This window comes from Octodon degus, unplaced genomic scaffold, assembly GCF_000260255.1.
Source record: "Octodon degus isolate 3935 unplaced genomic scaffold, OctDeg1.0 scaffold00030, whole genome shotgun sequence".
Lineage (NCBI taxonomy): Eukaryota > Metazoa > Chordata > Mammalia > Rodentia > Octodontidae > Octodon > Octodon degus.
Genome location: NW_004524606.1, coordinates 3492886 through 3507428, shown reverse-complemented (window position 1 = coordinate 3507428; position 14543 = coordinate 3492886). Strand labels below are relative to the sequence as shown.

General features: G+C 42.7%; 1 protein-coding gene across 1 annotated transcript in view; it reads right to left on the bottom strand.

The window, feature by feature from the left end:
- The window catches only part of Aldh1l1 (aldehyde dehydrogenase 1 family member L1), a 95000-nt gene extending 81942 nt beyond the window's left edge, over window positions 1-13058 (bottom strand). The window contains exon 1 of the mRNA XM_004629477.2: window positions 12959-13058. The gene's annotated coding sequence lies outside the window, so the exon portion shown is untranslated. The remainder of the gene's footprint in view (window positions 1-12958) is intronic.
- Window positions 13059-14543: the final 1485 nt, after the last annotated feature.

The window sequence follows — 14543 nt, the reverse complement described above, 5'->3', positions numbered from 1 at the left end:
GATCCTACCTTCCCAATTAACAGAGAGTATGATATTAGTTTCCATTCAGCTCTGTCCTCATCTTTAGGGCTGTGGTGAGGTTATTACCTCAGTGCTTTCCAATATTGCTTCCTAAGGGAGAACAAGTGATTACAACAGATATGACATTCTAGCTATAGTCATACCATTAGCAATAATGATAGCATTGAGCAAAAATTAGAAATTGACAAACTTCAGTAACTATGGATTTTTTACTTTAGACTATAGGAGCAAACACTATAGTTATATAAGTTAAGAGTTTGTATGCCAAGTGTTTCCCCTTGTTAGAGGGGATTTACCCTGGGTTTCTCTGGCCAGGCCAGTTGCCCAATCCAACACTGCCTTCTGTGTAGGGGGTTGGACCAGGTACCAGGTTTCTCTGGTCAATGTAGTTTCTAAGTCTCTCTCTCTCTGCCCTAGTAAGGCTGTAAGTCCCATCATGAGTATTCTACCCTCAATTACCTATTTTAATCCTGAATATCTCTCAATGCCCCACTTTCCAATACTCTTAAATTCATGGTTAAGATTTCAACAAAGTTGAGGTGGCTAGTAGGGGGTAATTTTCTGCACAAAATATACAGATGACTTGGTTTTAATTTTTCTTCTTTGTGAGCATTAAAAATTACAAAAGGAATGATAAAAATGCAGAGAATATTTAAATTTCAAAACTTTCTTACAATAAAAGACACATTGCCTTTAATTCCCCTAAAAATATTATTGCTCATCTCACTTGAAACGCTTGATACCATTGTTCTTGCCACTTTCTGAAGAGGCTCTGGAAGCCCTCTTCTGTGAATCCTTTTTGTCAATGAGATGTGACAAAATGTAAGGTGAATGCTGCTGCTGAGTGACATACAACAGAAAGGGAGGCTGTGAAATGTGCTGGATTCTTATCTACCTTATTCACTGGATTTGACATTGTGTGACTTCTGGCTCTTCCTTAAAGTCAAAATGACCACAAAAGGTAAACAGTTTGAATTAATTCACAACATGAAGGCAGCCACAGCAATGCAATTAAATTCATTCATAATAGAAGACCTTCAGTTTGCTTTGGAAAGTGGTAATAACAAACGAGATACATGTGTTTAAAGCTGAAGAGAGTGTTTTGAGAGAGATTTGTGGCAATCTGTCTTTTATATTGTACATTTTTAAATTTTAATCATTCACTGTATTTTTTATCACACCTCACACAATTGCCTCAGTACAGAGGAGCAGGTACTCAGAATACGGTGTCCGTAGGGGTTTTGGACCATTTCCTGAACCCTAATACCTGTGCCTTGCAAGGTGTTTTTGCTTCTCAGCTTTCCTCATGAAGTTTGTTGGTGGTGTCAGTGGTGACCACAGAACTGTCAGTTTATGGCATGTCAATTCTGCCAGGCATGTAGCAAGCACTCTGTTTATGATGCTATGGTTTGGATATTAAATTTCTCCAAAAACTTATCTCTTAGAAGCTTGCTTCCCAATACAGTTGTGTTCAGAGATAAACCTTTTGGAGTAGATTGGGTCATGAGGGCTCTGACCTTGTGAATGGAGTGACCCATTTATAGATTCTTAGCTGAATGGGCCTGTGAGGACAGACTTATAAAAGTAAGCTCACTGTTTCCAGGCTACCATTGGGTGAGCAGCCTTCTCCTATCACTTGTTCTCCACCATGACATTCAGGTTGGACACAGGCCTGAAATAATGGAACAAGCTGGCTATGAAGTGCACCCTCAAGTGATGAGCCAAAATAAGCTTCTCTTCCTTTAGGTAGATTTTTTTCTTAGGCATTTTATCACAGTGATGGAAACCTGATGAGTATGCCCAATTCATTTACATTTTGCAGCCTATATAGGATCAAGAGCTGCTGTTGGTTTGTATGCCAGAGGAAGATGCGTTTTTCAGGGCTAGGGATGTTGATGTAGGGGTTTCTACACTGCCCTGGAGCTTTAGTGTTTGTGCAATGGGGCTCTTCAGAGGGTAGGTCAGGGAATCTGTGGCACATGTGTATAGTGTGGATGTGGAATGGCAGGCCCTGATCAATCTTGACTCTTGCCATCTATCCTCTCTCGGGTCCCAGGATATCTGCCTACCTGCTCAATCCTATTGAGAACTCAGAACTGCTGAAGGGCTCATACTTATGTCAGGTCTCTCAGAGGCCTCCCCCCTCCCCCCTCCACTGTTCTAGAGAAGGAGAAAACAGCACAGTGGAAAGACTAAAGTCTTTCCATGAGAATTCGGGAACTCAGCCTCAGAGTCAAGTGACTTCTAAGTCACTCTGTACTCATGTGACTTTCCTGCTTCCCAATACACTCTGGATTCAGGTCTCTTATTTTGTTGGGGACCTCTGACCAGCAGCCTCCAACAGACCAGTGACAAAGGCAACTAGGCAAGATCAGGGTCACACACAAAGTCTCTACTTCTTGCCTGTGGGTAGCTCAGAGCCTTGTCCCTCCAGAAGTACTTTCCTTCATCTGTTGCTGGGGTGTCCTTCATAAGTCTCTGACAGAATCCACTTTTCCATAGCCACAGTTGTATTCAGTATTATAAGCAACACAGAGATTAAAGTATATGAAGGGATGTGCATAGGTTATATGCAGGTATTGTCATTTTATGTAAGGACCTTGAGCATCTGCAGACTTTACTTATCTGATGGGGCCTGTAAGGCTGAGGTAAGGGCATATGGTTCATACCAAGCAGGTTTCACAATTCCAATTCTTTGCATTCACTGTTCTTTCTTCCAGAAATGCTGTAGTTGGCACTTGTTGAATTCATACATACTGAATATTGGGTATCTAGTCAAAAATTCCTTCTACTGTAATACTTCCCTAATGTCCTAAGCCAGACTTAGCTATGCTTTCTCTTCCATACTTTCAGGACACTTTTTATTAACCCTATATAAGGGTATAAAAGTGAAACAGTATCTTTAAACATCTGTCTCATACAATCTGGTAGAGGGAGAGGGCTCATACCATTTCCTATTAAGAGGAGGCAGAAGTGAAGAGACAATCTTAACCTCAGAATTCAGGGTGCAAATGCTCAAAAAGATAGGGGATACTCAGTGAGTGTTGAAGTCATATGATGCTTCTGTCCAACATCTCAAAAGATGGTATTTCATGCAACTTATAAAAGTTCACATCTCTCAAGTATTCGATTTAAAAAATTATCAAAGAATAAAAAAAACACAAAGTTGATTTACAGATGATTATATTCTATGCAAAAAACATCCTCCAGATACACAGTAGAATTATATGCTCCTTTGGGAAACTCCTTTTTTTTGTTTTTGTTTTTGTTTTTGTTTTTTTGTTAATGTGTTTGGTCACTACACAGCTCAGACTCTTAGTGATCCTCCTGATTTCTGCCTCCCCAGCCCTGGGATAATAGGCATGAACACCATGCCCAGATTTGGTGGCCAGCTCAGAGTGCTTGGGGGTAGGGCTGACACAGCATGTGGCGTGGGGGGTTGAATCTGGTCCCTGAGCTTGCCTAAGCAGGCACTTACTCTGCTGAGCTATCTCACCAATCCTGGGAAACTCTTTCTTGAGACCACTTCACACATGATCCAACACAGCAATGTATATGAGGAGAGAACATCTACTGTGAAAAAACAGAGGCTTTTGAATGTTTCTAATGTACCCCACAAGGTGTGCAATGTCTTGGGTAGATAAAAAATTTAAAGTCAAAATTAGAAAACTGATTACTGATTTTGATGCAGGTATTTTACTTTATTAACTATTAGGCTTTTTACCTTAGCTATGCTACCTAATATTCCCTGGAAGTCTGGACTGGTTGACATCATACACTGATTTATTATGAAGCAAACAAGAAAACCTGCAATGTGGGGATGATTTCTTCATGGAAAAGAACAGTGGGATTCATTTTTCTTTAAAAAAAATTCTTGTAGTTGACATACTTGATCTCAAAACTGCTTTTGGACCTGGATAATTTTTATAAACTATGTAAATAATGAAAATGAACTTTAATCGTTAGGATAGATATGTAGTTACATTCTCTTAATGAATAGAATGATTTGTTCTAATGATGTTTGTAAATAGAATCTCAAGTCCGCATGTTGTACAGCAATTAACCACTAAGAAGAATGTATGCAGTGTGTTAATTATTGAAACTGTTCTAGCGATTTGATTTGAAATTGTCTCATTGCTATTTGTTTATCAATAAAATTATGAAAAAAAAACAGGAGAATCACTACAAGTCTGATCTAGTAGTGAGATCCAGAACACCCTGTAGACCCTTCCCTAAAATACAAAAAAAGAAAGAAGAGTGAGGGCTCATATAAAGAGGGATTTTGTGGGCCGTGAGGAATCTTGACTCTTTGCTATGGAAAGTCAATGCACTGACACATGAGCTACTGAGATTCATTTTGCACTTTAAGAAGATTCACTATAGCTTCCATGTAGAGTAGAGACAAGAATAAAAGAACAAAAAGGCCTTCACAGGGATCTGTGAGGGAGACAGGAGCATGGCCTAAGATGCTAGCAGTGATGGCCCAGGAAGATGTGAGAGAGATTTGTTTTGAGGTGATGAATATTCGTGCCCTTTTCTCTGATGTATTGATAATAAATGACTACTGTTTTTTCCACAAAAAATAAATAAATAAATAAAATGAACTTTAAAAGCATACAGCAGTGGGTGGTTTTTTTGTGAGTCACGCACTACCAAAAGGTCATAGGAGCCAGAAACTGGGATGCCCCACGGAAGACTGAACTTCTTTGAAGTGCCATGTTAAGGCCACAATGCACTACAGAGCATGTGAACAATGCCCTGAAACTGATAAGGACACAAAGCTACGGTCAATGCTATGAAGATGGAAATGGACGTTCTGGCTATTCTTGCAACTTAGTAGCGAAAACCAACATACACGATGGCATCTGACCTTTCCCCATATATCAAGCAATGTGGTCTGCTCAAACATATATAAAGGCTTCTGGCAGTCTCTGGGCCTAGGCACATTTAATCATCTCAGGAAAAGGCAGTTCAAAGCTAACCAGAATTTCTAGGCTTCTTTTGGAGAGATGCAAACAGACACTGTCATGATTGTTGGGAATTAACATAATGGCCTCTTCCTGGGGAAGTCCAACTTATGCAGGAGCCTGATCAGCTCCCTTCTTATGCCTAGAACAGTGGCAGCAAGCTGCAGCAGGATATCTGTACTGCTTAAAGCTGTAAAAGCTTTGCCGGCACTGCCCTAGAGCCTTCTGCCCTAGTGCCATGGGAACTCGGTCTGACAAAGCAGGGAAGTGACATATACAGAGCCTGGGAAGCAACTGCCCATGACTGGAAAATGCAGGAAGAAAAGGCACAGTTGTGGCACGAATCGCTCTCAAAACAGTCCCTTTCATTTTGAGTACATTTATCCCATCATATTTGCCATGATGAGAAGCGGCTCTGGACGTCCTCTTTTGTGACTGTCTTTAGGAGGTGTGACTTAAAAAATACAGTGAATGCTGCTGCTGAGTGCTGTTCAATAGAAAGGCAGGCTTATAAAACCGCTGCAGTGTGTCCTCACCTACCTACTTACCAGATCTGGCCTTTCCATTGCTGGTTCTTCCTTATAGTCAAAATGACCATGAAGGTGTTTTGAATTGAATCAGGACATTGAGGCAGCTATGACAATGCAACAAAAGATACTCAGTAAAGAGGACTTTCAGAACTGCTTCAGAAGTGACACAAATGATGGAATAAGAGCATGTGAGGGCTGGGGAGATAGCTTGGCAGTCTAAGCGTCTGCCTGGCAAGTGCAAGGACCCGGGTTCAATCCCTGGTACCACATGCCATACTAGCTCCACACTGAAGCCGGGTGTGGTGGTGCACACCTGCGATCCCAGTGCTGGGAAGGCTGAGACAGGAGGATCACTATGAGTCTGAGCTGTGTAGTAACACCCTGTACCAAATAAATAAATAAATAAAAAGTGTCTGAGCCAAGGTATAGTATTTTGAGATCAATGCTAATGGGCCCTTTACCGCAGTAGTTCTTTTAAAATTTTAAACATTCAACATGTCTGGATTACTTTGAACAGTGCTGACTCGTACAGTGTCCTTAATTCCTTGATCATTATGCTGAGCTGTTTAAAAGGATAAAAGTCGTGGGCTCTCTACTCACTCCAGTGTAGTCACTGTACACACTGTTTTATTGGGATTCCTCCCCAAACTGCTTCATTCATAAATATAATACTGAAACAACACAAAGGTGTATAAAATGATATAAAATAAGGCAAAAAAAAATCTCTCCACCACATCAAGCCACAAAAGTCTGTAAGCCCCGCTTTGTATTTAAAAATGCTCTGTATCTGAAGAAGCATAAAAACAACTATCAGGACACTAAAATTTTTCCAGTTGTATAATATAATATAAAATATAGGCATCTTAGTTTTGTAATCTAGAAAGAATTGCTTGTTTCCTTTTTTTGGCAATAACAACACAACTTAAAATAATATATTTATGCCTTTACATCTTGATTTATCAACTTTAGAGCACAATTACTGACTCCTGCTGGGTCATTATTATCCAAGAGCCTAGAAATATTGTTAACTCTATTGTTTTTGTGTTTTTCCCCCTACTGATTAGTTTGAAAGTTTGAATAAACTCCCCTCCTCTCTGCTCTCCTCCCTTTTTCTCCACTCCCCTCCCCTTCCTTTACCTTCCTCTCCTCTCTCTGTCTTTGTCTCTTCCCCTCCCACCCTGTTTTGAAACAAGGCCTTGCTACATTGCCCAGGCTTCTGTCAAATTCATGGGCTCGAGCTGTTCTCCCATTTCACTTCCTAAGTAGCTAGGACCGCAAGCGCATGCCACCATGCCAGACAATTCTCTAGTTTTGGTATATAACAGAAGAGGCCAGTTAACTTTTTTCAAACCAAGGGGACAACTGCACTCTATGTATTCCAAATCCTGCAGTCCAGAGCCCTCATCACTCACTGGTTAAAGCTGACTCCAGTGGGAGCTAATTTACTCCACAGCTATTTTTATTATCCAGTACCTTTGGCAGCAGCAGGAGAAGCTAGTACTCAAGCTGCTTCCAGAAGTGGAGGGCAGAGTCAGAAGCTGTGCATGTGGAAGGGGTTGGCTAAAGTGGGAAGAAGTGCGCCAGCTGCTTCTGCAGCTTGGGCAGGGGTAGGCCCAACAGCATCTGCACCTAGGTGAAGTTGGTTAGTCTCAGGGGTCATGACGCTATGTGTCCCTTGTATTAGTTATAGCCAATACTGTCCTGCTGGCCTTTTCTATGCATTGTGTTTTTGTTTTATACATGTGATTTTTTTCTTTAATATCATAAAGCTGTTTAGTAAAACACGTTAGACTGCTCTCTTATCTGAATTACTCACTAAAGGTTTCCTAGGGACTCAGTTTTACTTATCTTAGCCCTCATTTACTGGACCTCAGCCATATGAGATTGAGGGACTTTTTTTATAATTGTAGAATATTATAATAAAAATAAAAATGCTTTACAATATTTCTAACTGCCAGACATTATTATAAATGCCTTTTAATACCAACTCCTCTAAGTATCACATAAACTAAGGACCTTGGTCCTATCTCCCCCTCTTTTTCTCTTTGCTTGGTGGTGTTGGACATGAAACCCAGGGCCGCCTGTGCACTAGGCAGCCTCTTGCTCCGTGACCTGTTCATGCACCATTTGGAACTCTTTTAGCCAGACATCTTACAAATTTAACAAAACTTAAGTCAAAGTAGATCATGGACCTAATAATGAAACACAAAACTATAAAACTTGTTGAAGATGACAGAAATCTGATGACTTTGTGTATGGCAATAACTTTTAAAAATATATCACTAAAAGATATATGAAAACAGAACTGATAAGCTAAACTGTATTAAAATTAAAATGTGTGGCTCTGCAAAGCATATTGGCAAGAGAAATAAAAGAAGCCATAAACTAGGAGAAAATATTAATGATAGATAGACCTATTGAGCCGGTGAGATAGCTCAGCGAACTAAGTGCCTACTTAGGTAAGTGCAGGGACAGGGGTTCAATCCCTGGCACCACGTGCTGCACTGCCCCCACCCCCCTGCGCACTGAGCCAGCAAATAAGTCTACATGCTGCGCTGCCCCCCTCCCAGCACATGCCTGTAATCCCAGTACTGGGGAGGCTGAAAATGGGAGGATCACTAGGAATCCAAGCTGTGTAGTGAGACCTTGTACCCAATTTTAATATATATCCCACTCTTAAAATTCAACAATAAAAATTTAAAACCCAAATAAACTAAACTAAAGATATATGAAAGGTATATAGATAGCAAGTAAAACTGTCATGTCATTAGCAAAATGCAGATTAAAACAACAGTAAAATACCACTATATATCTATTAAAATAGCCAAAACCCACTAACAACACCAATTGTAGGTGAGGACATGGAACAATGAGAACTCTCATTCATGCTGTCAGGAAACTGATGCAACCACTTTGGGAGACACTTTGGCAGGTTGTTGTAGCACTAAATATACTTTTATCTATCATAAGATCCAGCAATCACTCTCTTGGTCTTTACACAAATGAGTAGAAAATTAAGGCCTACAAAACAACACACATACTAGGACCATAAGACTGGGTCTAGCAGGCTCATCCCTTACTCTAATGTAAATTTGTACTTCAGTTAGGTGGCCAGCTGTGCATCTCATTACCTTTCCCTGACGGATTCAAGAAGCGATCTATGTGTTTACACATTTGGTATGATGAACAGTAAGGTATCTGCACCTTTCCAAATGTGGCTGAACAGGATTTTACTCACCCTATACTTGTTTTTCATTTGTTTACCTCAGCATTAAGCGCTGGAAATTGTAATAAATGAAATGCTACAAGATGCCGTGAAATACACAAAGGCTGAAATGCGAGTAAAACACTCTGTATGCACTGATAGCCATGTTAAAAATGTATTTACTATGACATCTCACTAGCTGAACCGAAACATTCATAGGTCTGCTATATTTAGCAGAGATTTCTCATGGTAATCCTAGGAAAGTAGAAGATTTACTGAAAAGTGATGAGTTAAAAGATGTCATAAAAATGTATGTCCTTGTAGATATGAAGACTTATTACACTTTCAATTTAGATAATAATTCTGGAACTCAGCCACCAGGTCCTATTTGCATAGTAATAAACCAAATGATGTTGTGAACAGACTTGTTGCTCCCATCTCCCAAACTAATTAGAATGTGACACACAAAAATTGGTTTATCGGTTTCCAATTGATGTTATATTTGCTAACAGAGCACAAGTTGACCAGTGTAGAAACTTTGTAGACAGGAACAAAGCAGAAGTTACAAATGAAATGTTGCAATTTCAAAACAGAGAATTGTGTAGCATGACATTTGAATTTCAGAAGGATAGAACATTGGTGTCATATATGACAAAGAAAAACAAACTGGTACTTTTGATGTCAACATTTCACCATGATGAAAATATTGATAGGGAAACCTTGACAAAATGGAAGTCTGAGGGGGAAACTTTCTACAACAAAACCAAAGGTGGAGTAGATGCTGATGAGTTATACAGTAACTGTGATGTCACTTGAAGCACAAAGTATTGGAGGGATGGTTATGTTTACTTGATACTAAATGTGTGTGGCATGAGTAGTTTGATGGTTTACAAAGAAAACAAGTTTAAATCATGAGAAATTTTCATAGAGGATTTGAACTGTAGCTCATAAGATATTATTTACAGCAGAGCAAAAACAAAATGTTTCCACCCAGGGAATTATGAAAAAAAAAAAAAAAAAAACCCGTGGAACACACTGCTGAATTTATAGGTGAACAGGCAGGCACGGAATCAAAAGACATACTGCAACAACAGGAAAACAGACAATATTTCAACTGTGTCCTACAAGAACATAGAGGTAAACAAAACACAAATGCTGTCTGTGCAAGTGATACTTGTGTATGGAGCATGCCGTAGTTATGTGCGAAGACGGCTTCGAGATGATACTTGAAGCAAGGCTTCTGTCTGTGGTAGACTTTTGTCTGTGGCGACGTTGTAGTTCTCATAGGTTTTTATTTTTGATATTATATTTTAGGTTTTGTGAGCAAGGCAACAGCTAATGTGAAGATATTAATGTCTATTCTAAGCACTCATTGCATATTTGATATTTTGTTTATTGATATCTTATTTCCCTGCTAAGCGCACATTATATAACATAGTAGGAAGTTCCTAACAAAACAGGAAGGGAAAAGAGGTGACGAGACTTGCCTGCCACATAGGAAAGGAAAGCTAAGCACATGTGCTGTCAGTGTAAGTGAGACGTGTACACGGAACCTGCTGTTGTATGCACACTGCCCTGGTGAGACAGCTGAAGCGAAACTTACTTTGGGGGTAGACACTATTTGTATTTTTGTGGTGGTTCATGTAAGAATTTCTTTCTTTCTTCCTTCCCTCCTTCCTTCCTTCCATCCTTCCTTCCTTTCTTTCCAGGGAATCAAACTGAGGGCCTCAAACTTGCCAGTTTTCAGCTATATCTCTGGCCCGAGGAATTTATTTTTGATGTTATCTTTTTGGTTTTGTAAGCAGGTACACAGCTTATGTGAAAGTGTTGTTTATTCTAAATGCACAATACTTATATGAAGAATTTAATATTCCATTTATTGATATTTTGTGTTTCTATTAACCACATACTGTATAATATAATACAAACCTCCTGACCAAACAGCAAGGCCACTGAGATATCAGGTATGTCCTACCAAAAGGTCAGGAAAGCAAAACACATGTGCCACCAGAACAGTGACATATGTGTATGGAACGTGCTGTTGTCATGTGTGCAGATTGCCTTAATTGAAGAAGTAAAGGCACTTTATTTTTTGTAAGGTGCTGTTGGTATTTTCATTGTATTTCATATAAGAATTTATTTTTGTTGCTTTTTAGACTTAGTATACCAAAAAGCAGTCAATGTTGAACATTTTGATGCTTTTTTATAAACGATAAATATTAAAAATTCAATACTTTGTGATTTTTTCTCTATAAGTCTCATTGTTAAACTTCATGAAATTAACATTAACACTTCATCAATAGAAATATTCTAAAGAATAAACATGGGTCTGACAGCCCCATGTGTCCTGTACCTGGATGACAAAATTAGTGTTATGTCCCAAAGGCATACTGTGATTAGTTAAACTGGATGACAGTTTAAAAGAAAACAGTGGTTACCAAGGATTGAGGGGAAAGACAAATAGGCAGCACACGGAGGATGTTCAGGACAATGAGTGTTCTTTTTGACAGTGGGTGCATATATTCATTACTTTTGCCCAAACGTGTGTAGTACACAATACCAAAATAAAGGTTTCCCCTCCCCACTCCTGCAGAGAAGCAGAGTCAGGGGGTCAGCATAGCCCGTGGAAAGGCTGTTGTCACAGTGCTGGGAAGCTGAGCTTGGCAGGGACAGGAGAGGTAAGAGGGCCCTCAGCCACTGCTGGCCTTTGGACCTAGCGAGAGGAGGTGCTCGAGCCAGGGGAAGGGCCTTCGGCCCTGCCTCCTTCCTGCCTAGAAGAGGCACCTTAGAGACCGCTGTAGCCGTCTTGGCTTCACAGGCCTCCTCTCTGGCCCCTGTTGCAGGAACAGCCCCTGGAGGCCATCTGTCCTGCCGCTGCAGCCCTGGAGCCCTAAGAGGAAAGCAGCCATAGTGGTGGAGCAAAGGCGACGGGCACTCAGCAAGCTACAAGGTATCCCATTCCCCAGCTGCCCTAGGGAAGCCCCAAAGCCGACCCCTCTCTAGTAATCAGTCTGTTTGGTCTGGTACCTGGAAGGGAGGAGGCTTTGTCCCTCCCTGAGCCAGGGCCCCTTGGGGTCATGCTCTACCCATGGCCACTCCCACACCTGGGCAGAGGACAAAGACTAAGGCACAGCGATCAGGCCCCTGAGCCTGTGGAAGTCACTACTGCCCTAGGTGGATCATACCATCTGTGGCCCTCAATTTCTTCGTTTTTATCAGGGATGTCACAGTGTTGCCTCCCCAACACTGGCGTGAGACGTAATGCTAGCAAGAATGACAGAGCCCATCTTCACTCACTTCCTGTAATTCTCAAGCAACCTTGCGAGATCAACACTGTAAACTTGCACCCCTCCCAATTTCACAAACAAGAAATCAGGATTTAGAGCTGAAGATACTCATCCTAGGTCAAGCAGAATTGGAGGAGTTGAGAGAAAAGGTCATTAATTGCTACAGCTCAGGTCTCTTAACCCGAAATCACTTGTTAAATTGTTTCCGCCTGTAGAAGCAGAGATTCTTCCCACTGGGAAGGCAACAAGGTGCCTGGGAAAATCCCCTCCCCACCCCCGCCCGCGCCTAGGGAGGCTGGCTTTCAGTAGCCGGATTTAGGGAAACAGGGAAACAACTCGCAGGATCCGGGTGGGCTTCCGGCTACACCGCAGCGACGGCGGGGGCTGGGGAGGGGTTGGCAGAGAGCACTGGACGCCTGCCTAGTCCCGGAGCAGCTCTGGGGTGACCGCTCCAATCACCGGGAGGCCAGGCCCCCATATTTGGCCAATCAGTGGGGATATTTCTCAGCCCTGCGAATGGAGTGAGGGGCTCTGCAAGTAAGCAAATGGTACAGGACACAGCCTGTCCTTCCGCCAGGGACAATCCCCTTCGCCTTTCTCAAGTCTGTTTCTCTCCGGGTCTCAGGTTTCTCCTCTGTAAACTGGGCGACTACAGCCATATCACAGAACGGCGCAGGTTCAGTTAAGGGCCCCAGTGGCCCAACCCAATACTCTCCTAGCCCAGTCTTAGTGTCTGGGTCATTTAGTCCTAGTGCACAGCCAGGCTGAGGCTCGACAGCTCCAGGAACCCTGGGCCCAGATTCCAAGCCCAGCGTCCCCGCGGCAGGCTCGCTGACCCCGCTTGGAACTCTCACCCTGGGCAGTTCACCCAGTGCCTGCGTAAGCTCCTGCTCCATCTGCCTTCCTCCCGAAGGGCATCGGGCAGCTCACCCACGCGGTGGAACTCACCAGGTGTAGGTGGTGCAGGTGTAGCACTCCAACCGAGGCTCTGTGAGCTGCACTCCTGGGTCTGGAGGAGGCGCAGAACAGTCCTGGGCTACAAGGAGGTGGGTCCCGCCCCCTTGAGAGCACGGGCCGGCAGCAACTGGGACCAGTGCCCTTAGGGGAGGGGCATTGGGAGGGTGAAAGTCACACTGGGTGGGGGTGGGGAGGTTGGCCCTCGCTGGTTAATCGCGGCTGGGCACGTTGCCCATCCTCTTATGCAGCCCTGCATTCATTGGGACTTGGCTGGTGACTTGCTATGGTGCCTTCAGAAATCCCCAGGCCAGAAGTGGCAGAGCAGCCCAGGGGCCGCGCACTTGATGAACATGCAGGAAGTCCTCAGCTCACTTTCCACCAAGGTAGAGGCTAGGAGCAGGAGATGTAAGATACTAAGGTCAGGGTTTTGAAGTAGTGCCAATAACTGTAAATACTTGGAAATTTTCATTCATCCATTGTCCAAGAGCAGCTTATGTGGGAGCCCTGGGTAGTGCCCTTCCCTCCCACCTCTGCACAGAGGCTTCCCTCCTCATAATTCCCCTTCCCCACTCCTCCTTCCACCTAGCCCAGATGCACTGACCCCTCCCCTGGGGAATTCGATCAGACATCTGTCCTCTCTGGACCAAGGAAATGAGGAAAATATCTGGGGAGTAATAAATAGACACACTGGTTCTAGGCTGCAAGTCACCGTGCAAGTGACTCCATTAATCTGGAAGACCCTCCCTATCCAACATCCTGCCAAGCCTCACTCCTTTTAAGGGTTCTCTCCACCTGAGCCTGGCCCTCTTTGCAGTGTGTGCCACTTGCTCCAGCCTCAGCTTGTACAGGGCAGCTCCTAAATCAGCTATCATATCTCAGATATATGATGCAGAGTTTTAGACAAGCTGTTGCAAGTCGCACAATCTAAGGGTGTCCCTCAGCCAGACCCCTGTCACATCACGCTATTGTACTTCCTTCACAGCACTAGTTGTGTATATTGGATATTCTCTTATCCCTCTATCTGCCTCTTCCATTAGATTGTAAATTATATAAGGCTGGCAAACTTACAGGATCCATGCGCTGTTGCATCCCCAGTACGCTATAATGGCATATAGCAGTGGTGACATAATGTGCATGTTTTACCCATGCACCAGCATGGACAGCAGGATTGAAGTCACTTATCCCTGCTGCGTCCTCTAGCCTGTTTGCAGGCTTTGCCTCCCTATTCTGTTTTTTTTTGTTTTGTTTTTTTTGAAAAACTGGGGATTGAACTCAGGCCCTTGTGCTTGCCAAGGAAGCACTTATTCCACTGAGCTATCTCCCTGGCCCCTATTCTTCCAGTACCCAGGTCTTTCATACTACAATATGTATGTCCCTTGAATACACTGACCCTGACTTTTGAGCTTGTATGTGCTGTTTTCCTTCCTCACACTTCACAAAGTTCCTACTAAAATCCACATCTTCAGAGAAGCCTTTTCTCATGGCAGCCGCTCAAGCACAGACCCCTCCATTGTACTGCAGAGATGCATCTAAGTGTCTTCCTGAGCTCTGTCTCCATTACAATTTTATCTCTATG